Below are 21,709 nucleotides of genomic sequence, written 5' to 3'. Positions count from 1 at the left end.
TTCATTTGTTATCAAGCTGAATTGCATTTAGTCCACTGATGCTCTAGGCTTTCCTGCAAAGTTTGGAAGTGATGCAACACAGAATTTGCAATATCCCACATCCCAGAGCATTGGCTCTGACTTTAGGTGCGGGTGCCTTTGTAGAAGGATTCTCAAGGACAAACTTCATACTGAGGCTGCTACTGCAAATATTTCTAAGTAGAAGCAGAATGAAACTCTGGAGCATCTGAACAAAGCCCACTCTTTTTCAATATAAAAATAGAAGAACATATGTGTGCACAATTGTCTCATTCCTTAGAGTGTTAACCACATAATCAAAGGAGAATCACTATGGACTGTGGCACAGAGGAATAGAGTGCTCTGCCTTCATGAATGAAGCACATACAGCTGAGCAAGTACCATTTCCATAGGTAAAGACTGCTTTTAGGATAAATAGATGGCATCTTCTCTGCAGCAAAACAAGAATCAGCCTATTCTCACAGCCAGTGTTCAACATTATACTTAAGAGCAGTATTAGACTAAAAAACACCTAATTTAACTTGAGCTGATTTTAAATGCATCTTGGTTTATCTCAGCTACTGTCTAATCCTTCTGTTTGAGATGTTCTACATTAGTCAGACAGTTTTGATTCATGTGCTAACAATCCCCCTCAAGGCAGGTATTTCACAGACAATGTTCACGATGTGCAAAGTGGCACTCCAGTTCCCACAGACAAAAGTCAGTAAACTTTAAATCCCAGAGCCCCTAAACTTATTTTGCATAAATTGCCCCCACAGCAGGAGGAGAGCAGAGATCTGTTTATATGCATCTCCTGTATCAACGGAGAATTCAAATCAATTTTTCAGAACAGTGGGAATGCTGATTAGAGACAAATCACAGCAGAAAGCAAAGGCTGCGACCAATTTTGAGTGCAAACAAAATAAAATGTGAATGATTTCACTTTAATCTCTATGTCCTACTTCAGTGTCTTTTCCATTAAAGACTTCTTAGCACAACAATTAACAGAGTGGAGATATATTTTTGTTAAATAATGACCTCCTACAGATGGCATTTTCTTTTCCTTTTGTACTGAAGTTACACATGATAGCATTTACTCCTGTAATGTGAACAGGTTTTAAGCCTAGTAGCTGTTGATTTTGCCAAGACATCAAATGGGACTTTTATGCTAATGAAAGTTAAGATTTGAATCTTTCAGCTATGATGCAGTTTCTGTCCTCAGAAGATCTTGAGATAGCGTGCTGTTTCAAATGATGTAACATCAAGCATAAAGAAGAATTTAGATTCCTTTTTTTTGAACTGCAGTACTTAGACAATCACATTCCTCCTTCCCAGAAATGCATATATCTGTATTCATAGCAGACAAAAAAACCTGCCATCACCTCAAGGTAAAAATGAGAACTGTGAAGCAATGGTACCAGTAAAATCTGTAAATATCTTAAAACAGGGGGAAATTACCATTTTTCCATTGGTAAACCATATAACTGTGGCAACTTATATAATTAAAAATTATAAAGCGGTCAAGGTTGGCTTCCTACTTGCATAAGCCATCAACATTCACGAAATGGAATCCAGACACAGCTCTAATCTGTGTTTAAACTGCTGCATCTACCTTAGCAAGCCATCCTGGACAAAGTCCTAATGCTACTGAAATCAATGCAAAAAGACAAAAAGAGATTATTTCAAGGTTTCCAGGATTCTGACAGATCTCAAACCAGATTAAAACCAGATCTCCCCTGCCTAAATGGTAGGACGAGCTATTAAGTCATTATTTTCTTAGTGGTAGTCTGAATTTAGCAAGTGCCTTCTCCTACCAGCAAAGGTTGTTATTCCCTCTTGGTAGGTTTCATTGCTAATGATAATCAGTAATTCATTCTATCATGGCAAAATGTCTTCTAGAAACCCTTTATTCCAAACTAAAAGCAAAACCATCAACATTGAAATATGGTGTCTATACTGAAATACGGAAGTATCTGGAGATGGCAGTTTGGAGAATTTCATGACATTAGCCCATGGAGTCTGAAACCAAACTAGGCAATGATTTCTGGCATCTGCAGCGTCCCATAGCTGCACACACTGGAGAATTGCATTGGCTTCTGGCTCTGTGGCAAAAACCCAAAAATCCCTGAGGTCTCCAGCCTCACAGTCATTCAAATGGAATCCTATCACTGAGAAACCTGGGCTGAGAAACCTGAGCTCCTGGCAATCCACAGGTGAAAGAAGTTAATTGAAAGATAAGTCTTTTTCTCCTGATAAATCAGTGGGTTTCAAAGCTGCTGAATAACGTTGCTTTGTTATGGAAAACTTCCAACCAGCTCTAATCAAACAGTCACAGATTAAGTTAAGAAAAGCAATTTAATTGAAAGAAGGTGCAGGGAGAACTCTGGGGGATTTGTGTAAGTGCTGAGGGACACTTAAAAAAAAAAAAAAGTGTGTATACTGCTTTAACCCCGATTTCTTTGTTGGGACAGTATAGTACTAAGGTATGAAAGAAAAAGAATCAGTGTAGATTTCCCCATTTTTCCCTTGCATTGCATCCTGCAGATTGGAACAGTACGGACTGATCATCTGTTAAAGAGTTGTTTAGGTGATTACTACCAGAGAACAAAAGAGATCATATGTGTGAAAATAAGCCAGGCAGAGATTCAAGAGAGATTAAACAACACATTTTCTTTCTCTCTTTGTAGTAAATGTCCACGTTAAGAAATAATAATAAAAAAAAAAGCAGAAAAAAAATTCCACCTAAGGCAATTTTCTCTAACTCAGGCTCTAGAGAGAACTTTAAAAGAACGTGGTTGCATTTTTTTCTCTTTCTGTATCGACGAAATTAATAAAAGATCAGCATCTGGGGCAAGTATGAGTTTGATACTGTGTTTTACTGATGACAAACTCCAATTCCATCTTCAGGTATTCAGACACCAGCCCAAAGCCCAGTTGGTGCACCAGCTGCTGCATGGCTCTATCTGAAGGCAGATTAGGGATTTAAGGCAATACAGTACACAAGACTGAAGGTGCTGCACATGAACTGATGTATGTAGCAAAGTGCTTTCAGATGTGCTAAGATGGTGGAACAGGATGCCCGGAAAAGCTGGAGCTGCCCCATCCTTGAAAGTGTTCGAGGCCAGGGTGGATGGAGCTTTGAGCCTTCCACCTGGTCTGGTGGAAGACGCGCCTGCCCACCCACGGCCAGAGGATGATCTCCAAGGCGCTTTCCAAGCCAGGCGTTCTGTGATTCCGTGAAACCCTGCTGTGGCCGCGTTTGGAAGGCAATGGGAAGGAGGCGAGGTCGGTGTGCCCCGTGGCCCCAGGGACGGCGGGATGCCGGCGGGCAGCAGCAGGGCTGAGGGCCGAGCTGTGCCGCTCGGGCCGCCGTGAGGGGAGCGAGGGGCCTGCCTCGTCCCAGCACCCCGCACCCACTCTGCTCGGCAGCCTGGACCCGTGGCTGAGAGCGGGGAGGAGACCCCCACCCCCCATTCCTAGCGGCATTTCCCACAACCTCCGGAAAATCTCAGCGAGAAGCCTGACCCTCCCCGATCCCGCCTCTCATGGCAGCACGGCTCCTCCGCCGCGCCAAGCCCAGCGGCGGCCGCACCCTGCCCAGCTCGGCATTCAGCGCTCCTCCCGCTCCGCAGCGGACACTCCGGAGCTGTTTTTCCCTCGCGTTGGCGCCAGGGTTCCCCGTTTCCCAGCGGGCGCGGGCGCAGACACAGCCCGGCCCTTCCCGGCCCCGTTCCCGGCCCTTGCCGCCCTGCGCGGGCGGTCCCGGCACGTGGTGGTCCCCGGAGCTCCCTCGGCCGCCGGGAGGAACCGGGCAGCGGCAGGACGGGGCTTCACCTCCGTGGGACTGCCCGCGAACGGTGCTTCGGGCTCTGGCCTTGGCCTCCCACCGGCCCTCCCCGTGTCCGCACGGGGCGCCTGTGCGGAACGAAAGCTTGTCTGCGCACACCGGGCATCTCAGTGGTGTCAGCACAGCCAGCGCACCTGAATGTGCTCCTTGTTCCTTCCTGGCACTCCCTGCTGCCAGACAGATTCCTGCAGTCAAAACATTTCGGTGCAAAGCAGCTCAGCAGCTTGAGTTGCAGGTGCGGGAATCACCGGGCTCAGTGTTTGGAAGGGTGCTGTGGTTTCTCACCATGAAGTTCCTATCGAGCTCACACGGCCCGTGGGGGGAAGGGGCTGGGAATCCCAGTAAGCCACCGATGGTTTGGTGTATTTTAGACACAGCACTGACAAGGAGCAGGGAACACAGTTGCTTTGGCTTCAGCCTCTTCAGGCCTTCAGGAGGAGCTGATATTATTCCCGGGCCCCGGCTCCTTTCTTTCTCTGGTTAAACTGGTGACTCCTTCACGCCACCTGGCACTGCTGCCAAACTGGGGTTTGTCGCGAGCATCCTCTCCCAAAACCCGGGTATTGTTTAAAACCAGGTATTGTTTACTTCAGCAGAGCTGTCGTAGGGAACCCTACTGGCTGACACTGCAGAAACACACTGGGGTGTTCAAAGCTGTGTTATTACAGGTGGTGAATGTATAGTACACTTCCTCATATTTATGTAAGGGCTCATCTGAAACCCTCTGAGATTCTCCCCTTTCCACTGATCAATTGGTTGTCCTAAATCTAAACTGCAAGTGCTTGGCTAAAGGATATCCAAATGCCTCTTTCTCATGTGTGGGTCATAAAAGAAAGGCCCGGCTAGCAGTAGGGTGAACATGTTGGAAATTTCTATAAACAAGGGAATATTCTAAAACACTGGAGCTTGCTTGTGACCATATCTTAACCACTGCCAGGTTCATGAGCTTGCCCCCGGACAGCACACATATCTGTCTCATCCCCTCTCTCCTGCATCCTCCACCTCCAGTCTGACAGATGGATCCAAGAAGAGCAGAAGTGCTTGGAAGAGTGGCTGAAGCTATCCTCATTCTGCTCACTCACTGCTGTCTCTGGACTGGCAGAAGAGTTGGGTACCTCTGGCCACTAAAGGAGCTGCTCTCAAAATTACAGGTTCCTGCTATTCCACGTTAGTCACTCCACGTGCATGAGTGCAAACTAAACAGCCAGCACTGAAAACATGCACGTTGGCCAGATGCAAACAGGCATTTCTGGAGAGAACCTAGTGGATGTGGGAGACCAGAAGTGCAGCTCTTCTGTGATTCACATCCCCACCGAGGAGGCAGTTGTGTTCCAAATTAACCTGTGTAGGGTTGCTGTAGAGTACCTTCCATGCAGAAACTCACTTCTCCTTTGCTGTCTATATTATGTGTTATGGAAAAAAAATGAGATTATAGAAGAACATCTGAGATGGTCTCTGAAAGTTTTGTCTCCTGATGCAGACAAGTGGCAGTTCGTGTTTACAGTATTTTCCAGTGAATGCTGGTACATGCAGTCTCTCCTGCTCCACACTGACATGGTGCTGGGAATTTGGTCAAGGAACAACTCTTTACAGTCCTGTTAGAGCACCATACTTTGGCATGTCTTTGGAGCTGTCTGTACTGTGAAACGGGACTTGATTTAAACACAGAAATTATACTTGGAAGATATTTTTTTAGAACAGTTTCTTGCAACAACAATGTTCAGTCTTCACCAAACACCAAGTGAAATACTCTTTCAGGTGGTTTTGCCCATGCAAAGTTTTGAAAATAAAAAACTGAATCTGTACCTTGGGTTTTGGGGTGTGGGTTTTTTTTCTTTTTCTTCTACAAAAATATGGATCTTTACATCTGTATGGTATATTCCAAAGCTGTGTATACAGTTCATTTCTTTGATGCATGAATATCTCTGAGCTCCTCAGGTGAAAGCTGGGAACAAATTAATAATTAGCTGGACTGTAAGATTAACACCTATATGGTCCTATATAACACCGACACTATAGTCCTAATTCTAGTTGAAAGATGAGGTTGAAATGTTTCTGATATCATAAATCTCCTTAGGCTTCAAGACTTTACTGGGATATACAGCGCTGCAGTATCTGGTATAGCACTTAGAGCTGTTACGTCTTTTATGTGATTCACCATATGGGTCCGTGAAAAATTAATTTTAAAATGTTTGATTTTAATTTAGCAGTTCTTTCAAGGTAGTACAGCCCCAGCAATCACTACTGGGTCCTCTGGGAAGCAAGAGAAAAGGGAAAAAAAAAGAAACATTTCTGGAATCACTTTCTTTTGCCCAACTCGGTATCAGCGGGCAGAAGCAATAACGAAGGGGCTGCAGGACTGCTCTCAGCTATTATTGTGCCTGGCTTGCTCTCAGCATGACTCACTGCAGACAATATATAACACCACTCACAAGGGAAATGAACAGTAAATACTTGGCACTGGGTATTTTTTTTTTACTCTCTTCAGTTGGTTTGGGTTTTTTTTCCCCCCCTCTCTGATTTGTATCCCTTTATCCTCGCCCGTGTGCTATATAAGCCTCTCAAATCTAATGTCCATAACACCACCCCCCACTGGTAGCAGCAAGCCCTTCCGCTGCTGTAGGGTTTACTTTGCAGAGGTTTACAAGAAGAGGCATTATTGAGAAACTGTATGTGTTAACCCAGTGGCACAGGGTTGCTTCAACACCTTCCCTCTGGTTTTCCTTTTCTTGGGGGAGGGGTGGCTGCTATTCTAGCTAAATGCATCTCTTGGTTTGCTGTGGCAGTCAGGCTAGCTTAGGAAGAAAACCTTGGGGCTAAACAGGCTAGGAGGGCAGCCAAGGGGGTCAGGAGACAGCTTTAAGGATTATACTACATAATTAAAGGCTGACTCTGAACATGCTTCCTGGTACCCTGCCTTCAAACATACAGACCTTTTTAGGTAATAATTCTTGGTCCTCATTTGTATTGCAGGGATTTGTAGGTTAAAGTTGCCATACAGGTTGTGAGTCAGGATTACAAATTATTCATCTAGACTATAAAAAGGCAACACCTTCCTAAACCTGTCCTAGCCAGTGAGAAATGAGGGTAAAATATAAATAGATGAACATGCATGTGTTTTCTTTGTTTGTTTTTGTGCAATGCCCTCTGGGTGCAGCTGATGTCATTCTGCAGCAACTTTCTAGATTGAAAATGAGGATTCTTCTGAAGTGCTCTGTGATCACATCGGGCCAGAACATTCCTCTACTGGATAAAACCTGAGCCACTGAAGACCCACATTCAAGCTTATATTGTGCTAGCTCCAAGGAAGACCCTTTTATCTTCAAATATTTCTAATCAGCTAGAGCCAGGACTAAAATCTAGGTCCTCCATTATTCATATTCTAGGCTAGGGCTGCTGCCCCATCAGCCTACACAGTATGATCACTTGCTCTCCAGCTATCCCCCATCCCAGATCAAAATGACTCCTATAGACTCCTGTGTTTGCTAAAACAGCATATTCTAACATTTCAGGCAAATATTCTAACAAAGTCTATGCAAACTGCATTGATTTAGCATTCATTGTCTAAAAATAGGTCCCAGCAAGATGCTGGTACCAAAAAAGCTGGAAGCAATGGAAAGGGGGAAAAAATACTGAACGCACATATTGATAATATATACTGTGAGCAAGCACTTGCTTATCTAATGCTATGGTGCACAAATAGAGTCAAGGCGGCATACATTCATTGATTGAAATACATAATCAAGTATGAACAAAGATAAATCACACTTCCACATCAAAGTTGTGAAAAATGCATATTGTATATTTTGCCTGATTTTCTACCAGAATTATCAGTATCAGTTATTTCTATTTAAAGTTGTAATAAGCCAGACATCATCTTCCATATGATGATATATTTAAATCAGACCTGTCTTGGTTTTTTTTTCAGAATACTGGCTTTTCTACTACTTTGGTTAAATTCCAGTGTGCTGTAAAGAAGTCCCTTGTCACATATATAACAAAACGGAAAGGGACACCAGACCATTGAGGTACTATTACAGACAGAAATGCGAAGACTCATCCCCTGTGTAGTGAGCACTGCCTTGTAGTTTTGATGAAGCTCATGTTTGACGGAATCAGTGCCTAATCTTTTCAACATATTACTGTCTGGTGTCTCCCTGCTCCCAAGTACTTTTCATTCCTTAAAAATCTCTTGTTTACAACCATTTCCTTGTTTTGTTTTTGGAGAACAAAGGGGAAAAGAAAGGCTTTATTCCTTGGGTTAGGTCTAGATCACATATACAAAGGAGAAGAGAGATTCTGCTACACTTTATTCAATATGATGTTACAAGAAAACAACAGTTACAGCTGACAAACCATTACATCTTTCATAATACAGACAAATTACAAGGTGTAACAAATAATGCGACATTTATTTTACTGTACTGTTTACGATGCTGTTCTTCTGAAGTAGATATATATTTAATTACATTAACATTGTTTTCATGTACCAGCCCTCCCCTTTTTTATTTGTTAAAAAAAGAATACCTCTTAGTGCACCATACAAAAATCCGCATGGAAGCTGGCAAGCAGGAATTTTGTATGCAGCACCATGGAAATGCATTTTGGGGGATGGGAATTATTAGTGCATCCTTTACTTTTAGATTTTTTGCTTATGTGAAAAATGCAAGGCAGTAACGTACAGTCACTCCACCTAAATGCTGATAGGGAATAGTATTGTTATCCTCAGTAATGCAACCTACTTCTGTTTATAGGGGGTTTCTGCACTTTGCTCCTTAGTCTATACAGCCTAAACCTTTTATATAACAAAGATTACAAACCCAGTAATATTCACAGATGAATATTTTGTATATTCATCTTTTTGTATATTCATGTATTGAGCATTGACTACACGTTTGGTTGTGTGCACTGACACGGGGTGTACATAACCCACCAACCCATAAGGTATATATTTATTTATCTTAACTTCTCTTCCCAGGAGTCTGAAATGCAGAACTCCTATGCACCAAAGAGAAAGCAAAATCCCCTGTGCCTCCGTCTACTGCAGATTGAATTTTCACTGTTGTACTGATGACTTGTCCTAAGCCATGGTTCTGATTAAAAGTAAGAGTGAGAATTAAAAGGACCCAACTGATGTAGAACCCTATACAGTAATGTAATGTCAGAACTATTGGAGTGTCCTGTCTGGGGTGGTGCCTGCTGGGTGTGGATTTGAGTTGAACTGAACCCAGCATGAGAGAAGACTGAGCAATCTCCAGCTGGTTGACTTGTAAATTTAGGTTCTGTGAACTTGAACTTGTAAGGACTCTTTGTATCATGCAGACCATATCTACCACCATGTTCCCTTCCCCATTAACTTAATATTAGATCCCATAGAGAATTAGAACATGCCCTCCCACTTTTATCTGCCTGCTATACCTGCTGCCCTGTCACTGCTCTCCCATCTTGCAGCAAAGCCACATCCTCTCAAGTATCACCAGGACAGATCTACTGAATCTCAGCCAAGTGGTAGGAAAATGCAAGTTAAGCTGCTGCTGGCTACTCACTCTGAGCAAATCCCACAGTTTCTCCAGGACTGTGCCCCAAAGACTATTGGTCACTGAAGCCAACTTTTGACTTCAACAATGTGACAATGTTGACAATGTGAAACATCACGTTCCAGGCGCCCATATCTGGAAGGCTGGGCTACTTCTTGTGTCTTTGGAGATTTTTTGAGGAACTGATTTCAGAAGGATGAGAGAAAAAGAGAGTAACACTACTGATCTTTGCTGAAGCTGTCTCAAGAGCATTGGTAGGGTTTAAACAGTCCATTCTGTAACACTGAGAAGAGCTGTGGTGAAAACAGCTGGAGAGGTGGGCAGCAGTCTGGGTGGGCAGCTGTCTGATGGGCTTCAGGCTAACTGTGCAGGTAAGGGCTCTGCTGGAAGGGAAGAGAGTGAAATAAGGCTGTAGTGTCAACTGTTAGTTCCCTGGGAAAAGGAGCTTCTACTATCTCAAAAAACCCCTTGATATTTCCCAGCAGATTTGATGTTACAGAAGATTAATTTGCAGTGCTCATGTGAAAAGCACCATCCTGCTGAGCCTAGGTTGCCTTCATGCCCAGAGAATGTCCCAGGGCCCAGAGCCTCCATGGGAGAGCAGCAAAACCAAGCCACCACAGGCAGCTGGGGTGCCCAGAAAGTAGGTGCAGGAGTAAGAGACCCTGGTCACTCCTTAATGATCAGTAGGTGAGATAACTTCATTACTGCTGAAGATTAGGTTGCTATTTAGAAACCTAGATATTTATGAACTTTCATTCAGGCAGTTAATTGAGTTAGAAGATTTTTGGATCAACTTTATTTCAGTGGTTGCTTAGAAGTGGGAATGGGGCAGAGAGGATAATCTCCTGTGCACATGTGTGTTCACACACATACACACACACACACATACCTTAAGCAAACACTGTGCATGAGTCACTATGGATAGTAATGTGCTAGGCTTGTGGGAACAATTGGAGAATTACTCTATATTAAACCTTCAGATGGTTAGTTGAGCAGTGTAATTGCTTGCCTTCAAATTTAAGCTGTCAAGTAGAAGCATCTATGAAACTACCCTTATATTCCTAATCAAAATCTTTGTTATGTTTTCAAAAATTCTTCAGATTTTGCAGCAAGTTTTTTTTCTAAAAATAGCTAATTTTAATCATCAAACTGCACACAATTTAAGTAGCAAAGATAATGTATAAAAGACTTTTCTCTTACAAAAAAAAGGAAACATGAAACCCAAACAAACCACGTCTAAGGCAGTTTCAGTGTGTGATAAATTCAAAAGTTCAGTGGTCACTTTTCCCCCTGTAAACACAGGGTAAGAACTGTAGTAAGTTCTAAATATGATTGTGACTGAAAGTGGCTTTTAGATGGCTTTTAGCAGATCCTGAAACAGAGATGTCAGTTGGGAAAATTGTCTTTTAATGGCTGTGCAAATATTGAGAATATTTCCACGGTTCAGTTCTGAAAGTGTAGACTCCTGTTCATTAAGAGACCTTTTGTAGCTGCTTGTGCATTCAAGGATTTGCCTTATTTGGTGTCTTTTTCTTATTAAACACTGCTGGAGTTTAATAAGATGGCAGCAGCACAAATCCTTTTCCCCTCCTTTTAAACACTGAAAGCTAACCAAAGCATTACCACACTTCCTTAAAATGTAACTCAATGCATCCAGCAAGCAAAGGATGTCAAAATTATGTGTAGAATAATATTGCCTAGCAAGTGCTTCTGTCCAAGCAGGACTATAACTCAACAGTGATTTTTGCACCATACCTTGCCCTCTCTGAATGCAAAGTTGTTAACAGGGCAGTTTTCCCACACCCCTGAACACAATGCTCTCCCCAACCAAAATGTAGCAGGGGCTTCCTTCTAAAATCACACACACAACTTAGTTTTTTGCAAAGTTTGCATTTGAATGATTCATTCAGAAAAGATATCTAAAGACTAAGGAACATGTAGTGCCTTCCAATCAGCTCAGAATACCTATGGAAAATAACTCAAAAGGTGCTTTGGTGTGGAACAGCAAACGGTCTGGGATGAGGAGAATTCTCCACCTTGCTTTATACATGGCAAAGTAACATAGCTAGATTTAATGGCTCATTCAAAGGAAGTTTTTCGGTACCTCAGTATCTGCCTTGAATTAAACAGAACAGTTTCATCATCTCTGTTTTCCAGAAAATATTCCCAAAAGTAACTAGTGTGAGGAAAAACAGAGAGATGTTAGCCAAGACCTATAAAAAAAGAAAGATATATTCTTGAAGAGAATAAAACCATAAGGAACTCACTGTGTATCTGTCAGCTGCATACATCTCATAAGTTTTGTTTTGTCTTTCTCACAGGCCTATTTTGAAAACTGGCATGCTACATAGCCTAAGCAGAGTAACCAAATTTAGAGTACTTAAGTAAACATGCAATTATTGCCATGTTTTTAAATGGATATGAATGGTCTGAGGGGATAATGAAAAAAGAAATAACCCAACAACACTTGAGGAAGAGTGGCAAGTGTTGTAATTGTCAGCTGATCAGACAAGTTGGGCTTGCCCTGGGAAGAAAAAGTCTTCCCATTGGTTGCAAACTATGCACAACCCTCAAAGGAAACACACAGTCTTTTATGCCACTGTTGGCTCTTTTTGTACAGTTGTTACTGAAGAAGTGTGAACACCAAATGTGTTGTCTGAAAGTATTTAAGACATTGCTGGTGAAAGCATAAAAATCCTTACAAAGATGCAGCGCTGCAGTGGAAAATCAAACAAAATCAAACACAAAAGACTGAAAGAGTACATGCCATGTATCAGTAAGCAAAAGCTTAATCTTCACATAGTTCTCTGAAATCACAAGGTATCCAAATGCGTGCAAGGTTTTAAATAAATTGCAGGGAAAAACAGGGTCTTGCCAGCTTCAATTTTCTTTTGAATGAAATCCACCATAGAGACAGAAAGGAAACAGGCCGTGGTTCCTTCCTGGTGTCGGCCTCCTCATTAGGTTTTTGTTTCCCTCCTCCAACCTGGTAAATTTAATCCTGTAAGGAAACAATATAAATTATAATAAGCCTCATGAATTGCATTTTTGTTTTCACTTGGTAAAATATAGGTTAGGCCAAAGCCATTTATGAAGATGCCAGCTCATAGTGAAGCGCAGGCTTCCAAAGCATGTTTAGAACTGGTGCCTCAGGAAAATGAAGTTAGAACAACAGTGTTTTCAGGGTGGTCGCCTAAGTGAGATATATTAATCCATATTCATGTGTCTGTGCCCCAAGAGCTAATCTTCACAGGTACCATTAGCACTGACATTCTCCATGGAAATTATAGACAGCTGTAACCAGTCATCTCTTCTAAAGGTGGCCACACCCCCTGAATGCAAAGGAAAGTTGCTAAAAATGCTGGCAGAGCTTCAGGAGTTTACAAGCTATTTTTGCCCCCTTTCTCCCTAGTGATCTCCTCCATAACAATGCTCATAACTAGTTTTTGAAAAGGTCTCCTCAGTTTTCCTTTCTGAGAGTTGTTTTGGGCACCCTGGAACAAATCAGAAACATTTCTGCACATATACCCAGGTTATGGAGCTTTTGGTGTGCTGTGTCTAAATGTATTTACCTTTATTTCAGTGTATTTCTATTATTTAGGCAGATAATTGCAAGCCCTCCTTTCAAATATAAAAATAAACACTATCAATAGCTTCACTTATGTTGTCTTTCACTCTACTGATGAAGAAGCTCAAAGCACTTGCACGAAGGTATCCTGATGTTTTTGAGGTTTACACAAACCAGGAGGCAGGCTGAGAATGTGGGACAGGAAAACAAAGTACCCAGTAACTGTGAGAAGAGCCACTTGAAGGCTGAATGAGGGCTAGATGAACTGGATGAATGACGCCACTGAAAGGATTTTATAATTAACATATTTAACTCTTAATAAATCTCCAAGTAGAATTCTATGTCAAGTAATAGAGTGAGACTTTCTGAAAAATTCTGAAAATATATTTGTTAAGTTCTCCAAGACTAGAACTACAGACCTGATACATTTTTAAAATGCTGTTGCAGGAAGACAGTCATATGTGAAGGAATTTCATCCCTTAAAAAAAAGAATGCTGAAATATTCATTGAGCATGGAACTGGTTTGTATTAGCATGTCCTAAAACTATTTAAATCAAACTGGATGCAGGTGCCAGTGAATCTAGTCTAGTCCTCATTTCAAAAGCAGGAGAAAAACAAGACATCGGTTTTGAACTACAGTTTCAAGCATAGCATTTTGATTGTGGCTTTCAACAAAACACCCCAATGTCTCTGCAATATCTTAACTTCTGCAATTTCCAGGATTCCTGACATGATTCTTGAGAGCTCTTCTTCTATTCTTTAAGCACCAGGATACGTGAATTGGATCAACAAAAGTCTGTTCTTAAGCATCTTGGGCCCTCATGGAGCTTGGTCTACCACCTCTAGAGTCCTTCTTGGGTTGTTTTCTAAATGTGTCTGGAGCTTGTGTGGACTGTCTATTCCACATGAAAGTCCCACTTTCCCCAGTGTCTAGAAGCTTGGCTGAAGTGCCAATAAATCTTGTTTCAAGGAATACATTTAGGCTGATGCATTTAGCTTACCTTCAAAAGCTTAAAAAGAAAAGCAATATCTGGAACGTGCAGAGATTCACAACTGCTCAGTGATGAAACACCGGTGATAATATTCCCTAAATTCCAGATTTCCCTTCCTTCCCTTCCTGCCTTTTCAGGGGTGTTCTTTTTGGGAGTTCCTTCTTGGAAAGAAGCAACTAAACTCCCAAAGCTCCTTCCAATGCTGAGGTATTTGCCCCCACTGTCATCTACACTCCAGTTGTGGAAAGCAGGCTTGCAAGTTGGAAGCTACATCTGCCCAGATCCAGAATAGCTGGCCTAATTTCAGGCTAAGCCCAAATTACTGGAGTTCCAGAGACTGGCATAAGCAGCAGGGACGTCTGAGACAGATAAAAAAATTATAAGGATAGCAAAGTCTCTGGATGCATGTTTTTCCAGCAGTTATCAAATTGCTCAGAGGGTCATTGCTCATTTGAGAATAACTGCAGTTTAATTACAGAGAACTTTTCCTTTCTATCACTGGACCTTGGGACAGTATCTAAATGAGGTAAGTATCACACTTCTCCTAGGATTATGCTACAATTTCCCAGTAACAACACTACATTGTCTGGTTTCAAGTTTGGCTTTGTAGGCAAAGCTGATGACACCTTCCCCAGGGAAGGGCCTGAGCTTATGGAATGGGGAATACCTTCATTAGAAGCTTAGCACTTCCAGAATCAAGCCCTAGAACATTAAGAGATTCTTTAGAAATGAATAAACTGAGAGCTGCTACCATATAACACATGGGGGGTAAAAAGTATCTTTGCACACTGGACTACTGCCAGCACTAATGCACACTGCAGGCAGAACACTGAAGACTAAGAAAGGGTAGCAAGAGTTACAGGTTTCCTGCTCTGGCTCACTACAAGGCAGATCACAGTTATAGGATCACAACTCTACCAGCTCCAGCGTTGCTGGATCCTGCTGTGCCAGGGCTGTAACTGGTATTTTGTGAAGCTTAGAGCCTGTGTATGGTGGGCAGCACCACCCTCCACCTTCTGCACAGGCTCCAGATTTAGATTAGATCACTGGAAAAGAACATGATTTGATGCCACATTTCACTAATGGTTCAGGCTGGGGAAAGCTAGGAGACACAGCTAGGAGATAACTGGAACCAGGGAACAGTATGGTGGTCTTGGTCTGTCTGCAGGGTTGAAATGTGCAGCATGTCTGGTTTGGAAAGGCAGCCTGCATGACAGACCCCCTGCTCACAGCAGTGCCAGAATGTGCAGGGTGTTCTGAACCCTCAGCTCTGCCTGCCAAGGTGTTTCTCCTGAGCTTGAAATCCTTACATGACTCAACAAGTGTGGTGGTTAGGAATAGATAATGCTTGCATCTGAATCCCTAATTCTCTGAGTGAGTATTGTCAATTCAAAAGTGGAGTCAACAGGTGAAGTCCCTTCCCCTGCTTCAGAGAGCTGTCGTGGAGTGCCAGCTTTCTCTTATGCTGAACACAGATATGCCACTTGTCAGAGGAGTGCTCTCATCATTGTACACTTACTCTTCACATTTAATTTTGTTTAAGATGAGACATCAAACAGACAACTCTCCTAAACTGGAGAAAGAAGAGAGCATGTCTTTATCCACAGCAGAAAATCTACAATAAAAAACCTAGAAAATTTTAGACTGGTGTGAACCAATCTTTTTCATTAAAAAAGTATTGTTTCTTCAGAGTGGCTCTTGAAATGAAACATCAGTTATTCACACAACAAAGACCCAAGACAGAGCCCTCTACACAGTGTTGCCATTCAGTTCCCAGATGGCTTTGTATTCCATGTTTGCATTTTTAAAGACATATTTTAGAAATATCCTTGCTTAGAATTTATACATTTCCTATATCATACAAATCAAAGTTTTACCTGGTGACTTAGCAGATTACGTTTATGGCCTCTGGTCACAGCTTTGCTTATAAAATTGTGAATTAATAAATGGAATATTTACAACTTGTGATTTCCCAAGAGCAAAGTAGGGTTCTTTCATATCTCCTTAAAAATCAAACCAAAACAACAAACCCCAAACAAACAAGCAACAACAAACCCTGAAACATTGAAGACTGCCTTAAAAATGAACTTTTTTCACCACAGATCTGGGTACTTCTGGTTTTCATGACAACTCTACTAAATCTAATAGCTTTCTACAAGTAAGTTAATGATGTACTTGAAATATTAAGTGATCTACATGAAGTGACTCATTTCCATGTTTGTTACCTAGAGGAAACTTCTGCTGCATACATTCTGTTTGTCCCAAACCCTGAACAGGATAGAGTGTTGATCCACCTTAAAAACAGCAGATGCCAACTTCAGAATGCAGTAGCTGTTGATGTTACACTGGTTCTAGAAAGGCATACCAAAGCCTGTAATTTAAACATTAATCATACTCTCAAGACATGAGGCAGAGGAAGGTGATTAAATCCCAAATATTTTTCTTTATTTTAATTAGTGAAAGAATGTCCTGTCCTGTAAAAATACCAGTTCAATACATGTTCCTTTTGGCAGCATCAGCATCCTTCTCTAGGTACTTTTAATTTCTGTATAAATTATCACATCGGGTGGAGCTGTGCTCCTGCAGAGTCTTTAGCATGCAAAGCACACTCAGAGTGCAGGTCTATTTATGTGGCAGCTGATGCAGCAGTATTATAAGAGTATTCCAGTTTTAAAATAAAAATGTGAGCTGACAACTGGAGATACTGTATTCTTTATGAGCTGGAACATGGAGGTATTTAAGATCATCAATAATAATACTCTTTCTGCTTCTCCCTCCACCACACATGCAGACATCACAGATACTGTTCATCCTTTCTGAAAGAAAATACAGTATTAACAGGTGATTTTCCCCACACCTTTTATTCCTACCTTTGTTAGAGAAATCATTTTAAAAAGCCAACCAAACATTAGCAATACTATTTGCACTCAGGTAATATCTACGTGCAACTTGTTGCTATAAATATTAATTAATTGGATCACCAATACCCATAATGCAACTTTATTTTGACCTACATGCCCTATGAACTAGATATTTTTTGGATTCAATTTCCTTAAAACCAACTGTCAGCATCATGTGATGGAAGAGATGAAAAATGAAAATGAGCGTTCCTGCTGTGCAGGTGAGTGACCTGTGGGAGACAGCTCTGCCTGCTAGGATTTTTACACGTACCATCAGACACAGACCAATTGATTAGATCATCTTATACCTGCCACCAACTAGACTCAAGAGACTAATTAGAGAGAGTACTGCCTGCGCAGGCACCCCATTGACACCTAATTTGCTCAGCCAAAGCCTTTGGGGAGAATGTATTATCTCTGCAGCTGCACTTCATGCATTTCTGATTTGAGGCATAAGCAAGGAGTACTTCTTCACTCTTTTGAGCAAACTGAGTATATAAGCCCTTAAGTGCTAAATACAAGCAGACAAATTAAATCTGGTCAGCTGCCATAAATCCTTTTCCCCTTTTAAATATATATACACATATACATGCATACATGTTTTATTTTTAATCTATGTCTATGATATATGTGCACAAATGCAAACATACAAAAAATGTGCATGTATGAGTCTGAATGTGTGTAGAAAGGATGGGCATATAAAGGCATTTCTATAAATAAATGCTTTAAAATATGTAATTGTCACACTGTATAGTGCACCTTCCTTCACAGGGAAGTTTTACTTCTGTGAAATTTAAAAGAAAGGCATTTGTTCTTATATATGAAAAATAAATGATCTTCAGTGTTGTTAGCTCAGGCTCGGAATTACCCCGTGGACAAGGCTCAGTAGATTGATGCCTGTAAAGTTGCTCTGCGTATCTTCAGAGGTGCTAGTTCAAAGATTATCTCAGAATACAGCCTAGCTTTGTTGGAAGCTTTTCTTGATGGACTATACCTTGTTTGTGGTTTCCTGAGGAATACTATTCACTAAGGCTAAATATAAGGTTTCTTAAATTGCTTTCTGCTGGGCTTTAGTTTTATCTAGTTATCCATGCCCCAAAATACACAGGAGAGGCAAGACTTACGGCTGCTATTAAAAATTTATTCTGAAAAAGAAAAAAAAGAAGAAGAAGAAGAAAAAGAGACACCCTAGAAAAACTAGGATTTTTTGACAAACTGAGAAGGGTTTGAAGAAAATAATTTCAACTATAGGCTGATTCCTGAACTCAGAAGCCTTGTAACACACAGGAACATAGTGAATTTGCATCACTCCTGAAACAGCACTGAGGCCAAGTATCTTCTTCCCTGTTATTTGTCTATAAAGCAACTTTCAGGAGCTGAATAAGGCTGAATTATTGCAGTTTAATTTCTGTCTCTGTCAAAGCCCATGCTGCCAAGGTCAGTTTATAGTGTCAACTCAGGATCCTGCACCCCTGTAACTAGAAGGAAAGAAGCTGTAGCAAAATATGTGCAAGTTACATGTGTGGCCAAAATATCAGGTATAATCTCCTTTGCAAAACACACTATAAATGTGACTTCCAGTCTTGTTCCTAGGATGGGGCATAACTCAATACAGAGAGAGTATCCTCACCTTTCTCCCCTCACACAGGCCACATCTTTTCTAATTCACTTAATATTTCTTTAGCTATTTAATATCATTTAATGTTTAAATGACACCTTTAGATTATCTTGGCAATTTTTGGCAACTACTCTTTCACAGATGCAGCACTGTACAGGATACACATTATAATTATAAGTGCTCTGAGTACTTAACAGTAAACCATATTTGACAAATAATTAGCACAGGATTAACTGGTTAATTTCTTCTGTTTTCTTCTCCTGTGTCTTAGTTACTGCACTGGTATTCTTATACACAAGGGATTTCCCACACTCTGTCTAAAGTGATGAAAATTGCTGTATATTCTTCACAGTTCTGACACAGAAATCATAATACAGATCCTTATGGACATATTGTTGTGTTACCAATTCCTCTCTCCACAAAGAATTTTTCACAGATTGACTTTGCCTCTAAGCAGAGCCCTGCGACTCTAAATAGATTTGTGTGTGGGAGTTGACTGCAATTTCAGGGTGGGTGTGAAGAGATGACCCTAAAAGAAGTGAGTGCTAGACAGGGACTGTAAGCTAGTAAGAAAATAAAAAACCAGAATAGTAATACAATTATAAACTATATTATTTTATGAGCATACTTTAAATAAATAACATAATCTTTGAAAGGTGAGATGTCTATGGAACTGTGGATATGGGGCTGGAAAACAGAAACCAAGATTTTGGCTTTGCTGCTGCATGTGACTGTAGGCAAGTCATTTCATCCCACTGCAACCCTAATTGTAACAGGGGTCCTGGTTTATGTCCCAGCCTCTGGGTTTAGTGTCTCCAAAATGAGTGCCCTGTTTTAGCTGGAGGCACCAATAGTTCACATTATGTAAATACAGTTTAATTTATCAAAAATGCACTATTAGAACAGTTGCAACATTGGTAGTACTTGAAATCTTTACTTGAACTGTGAGTTTTCCAAATTGTACCTTTATGCACAGTATGAGTTCAAAGTGAAAGTTCTGCATCACCTGACTTGGTGAATGTGCACCCAATAGTCCAGTGTGGGAGGTTGATTCTGAAAAGTCTTGGCTTTTAAATTACCTTTAAATTACACACCAGCTGCTAAGTAGCATATATGCATATCAGTAATTGCAAACCAACCCTGCATACTTTGCACACAGATCTCTAGAAAATATTATCATGAATTCCTTCATAGTGTGTCTTGTGAGGACAAAAAAAGGAATAAAAGCCTGATCTTTACTGTAATATATTTTATTCACAGTATTAATTTCCAATGTTATTTGATAATATGATTGGTTTCACAATTGATTTGTAGGTATGCTTTTAACTTTTGAGTGGCTGTGGTAACTTCCAAATTAGTTTTCTACAAGTCTTTCAGCAAAAATTCTTTCCTACCCTAGCTGCCACAGCTGAAGCTTTTTCTTTGAGTTGAGAACAAAGTCCACAAAGCCCTTCACAATTACCATTTGAATAAGGCTTCACATGAAAAATGGCCAGGACTGAATCTACTACATGTCTTCTAGTTTTTGAGAATAAAGCACAGCCTTCTGTGAGTGAGCTCTGGGAAAACTAGTACTTCAGATGAAGATACTACAAAAACAGCAGTGTTATTGAGCTTAACATAGTTTGCATGCAAAGCCATAGAAACCTTACTAAAAACATAAACACAAATTGAGGTTTTTGGTACACATCAAGAACAGAAAGATATTAGTGCTAGTTGTTTGCAAGAATGTACTTCTCAAACCTGACAAACATCCAAATCACTTCTTCTAACCTTTTTCTATCTGATTAATGTGATGTGTCTAAATTGCTATGCTTCTCACCCTGATAACTTGCAAAAAAACCTGCCAAAGAGGAATTGACTGAACGTGAATTGGAGAAATGCTGTCTCCCTGGATCTATAATGAGAGAACCTAAACCTACAATTTTTGCCAGTGTTTGACACAATGAGATCCTTATCTCAGGGGTAGAACCAGCTCTCATCTCATGTAAGTAAATGTTGTGCCTGAAAAAAATCTGTAGATACCTTAATTAAAATATCTAAAGAAAAAAAAAAGAAAAAAGAAAGAAAAGCCTATCTGTTACAGTTGTATATAACAGAACTCAGAAAGGAAATACCCGTTGGAAGATGATATAAAGGCATTATTGCTCTGGTTAACAGGTTTGTTACTGGTTTTAACCCATCTCTGGTGAAAAGGAGCTCCAGAATGGCTGCTGAGAGATCTGCTCATTGCTAAACTCTCTTGCAGAGCTAAACAGTTGAGGGATGGGAGATTCAACTACAAACAGCTGGGTGTGAGCTTAGCAGTGGTACCCTTCTGCCATGTCTCTGCTTTGTGGCAGAGCCCACTGTGCAAACCTATTTCCTTGTTCCTGCCCTTCCATTTGTGCCCCAATCACTCATTTTGTAAAATTTTCTGTGGAACTCTCTGTACACTGTGTCACTAAAAGTATCAAAAGTGACATTTTTATGTGGAACTTCATAATGAAGTGATCCAGTCAACACCAAACTCCCAACTTGCTTCATCACAGCTAGTGGGGTTGAAAACTGGTGAGGGAGGAAAAAGGAACTGCCTGGATAGAGCTAGACAGAAACTTATCACACTGTTCTTGTTTGCAAAGACAAAATTATGGAATAACATCCTTATTTTTAATCAGCAGCATTCCCCAGTGCATTATGAAGAACAAAGCTTCATTCTAAAATCTGAAGCCACCTCCCAACTCACAAATGGCTAATTATTTTCAGGTATCTGGAAACACTGTGAAATCTGCCTTAGCCAGGCACTTAGAGAAGCAGACAGAAGTTGTCACATAATGACCTACTAATTAAAAAGGAAGAAAACCATACTGAAAAGCTCTGGGAATACCCGTAAGATGGCCTAATAAGGATAATCTCCGGTACATGTTTCAAGGGAGCAGCAAACAAGAGATGGCTGAGAGCCCGTGCCTCTGACTGGAAGTTCTTTGAATTTTTTGGGTTGGTTTTATTTTTTTTAGCAGCAAAAATGTGTAGGCCTGCCAACATATCAAGGAGATGCTTAACAGTTTGTGAAGCTTCAAGTCATATTTAACCAGAATTCAGGCAGGATAGAAAAGCATCTGATTCTTTATAGGTCACTCTCTAGCTTTGAATGAAGAATATAACCCTAGAGTTCAGGGACAGCAGATCAACTGTGCCCTCCAAATACCACAAATGAAACTTACTGACTGCCAGTGTCAGGAATGATGGTAGCTACTCTTAACAGTGC

General features: G+C 40.9%; 1 protein-coding gene across 3 annotated transcripts in view; it reads right to left on the bottom strand.

Moving 5' to 3' along the window:
• The window catches only part of CDK14 (cyclin dependent kinase 14), a 342,320-nt gene that overhangs the window by 23,699 nt on the left and 296,912 nt on the right, over positions 1–21,709 (bottom strand). For 2 of the 3 annotated variants that reach the window (XM_050971254.1, XM_009085938.4), the window contains one exon: positions 8,138–12,385. The exons of the other annotated variant lie outside the window; for it this stretch is intronic. The gene's annotated coding sequence lies outside the window, so the exon portion shown is untranslated. Of the gene's footprint in view, positions 1–8,137; positions 12,386–21,709 lie in introns of those variants that run through there. 3 annotated transcript variants of the gene reach the window in all.

This window comes from Serinus canaria, chromosome 2 (assembly GCF_022539315.1).
Source record: "Serinus canaria isolate serCan28SL12 chromosome 2, serCan2020, whole genome shotgun sequence".
Classification (NCBI taxonomy): domain Eukaryota; kingdom Metazoa; phylum Chordata; class Aves; order Passeriformes; family Fringillidae; genus Serinus; species Serinus canaria.
The sequence above is the reverse complement of the archived record's forward strand: the minus strand, read 5'-3'. Positions and strand labels throughout refer to the sequence as shown.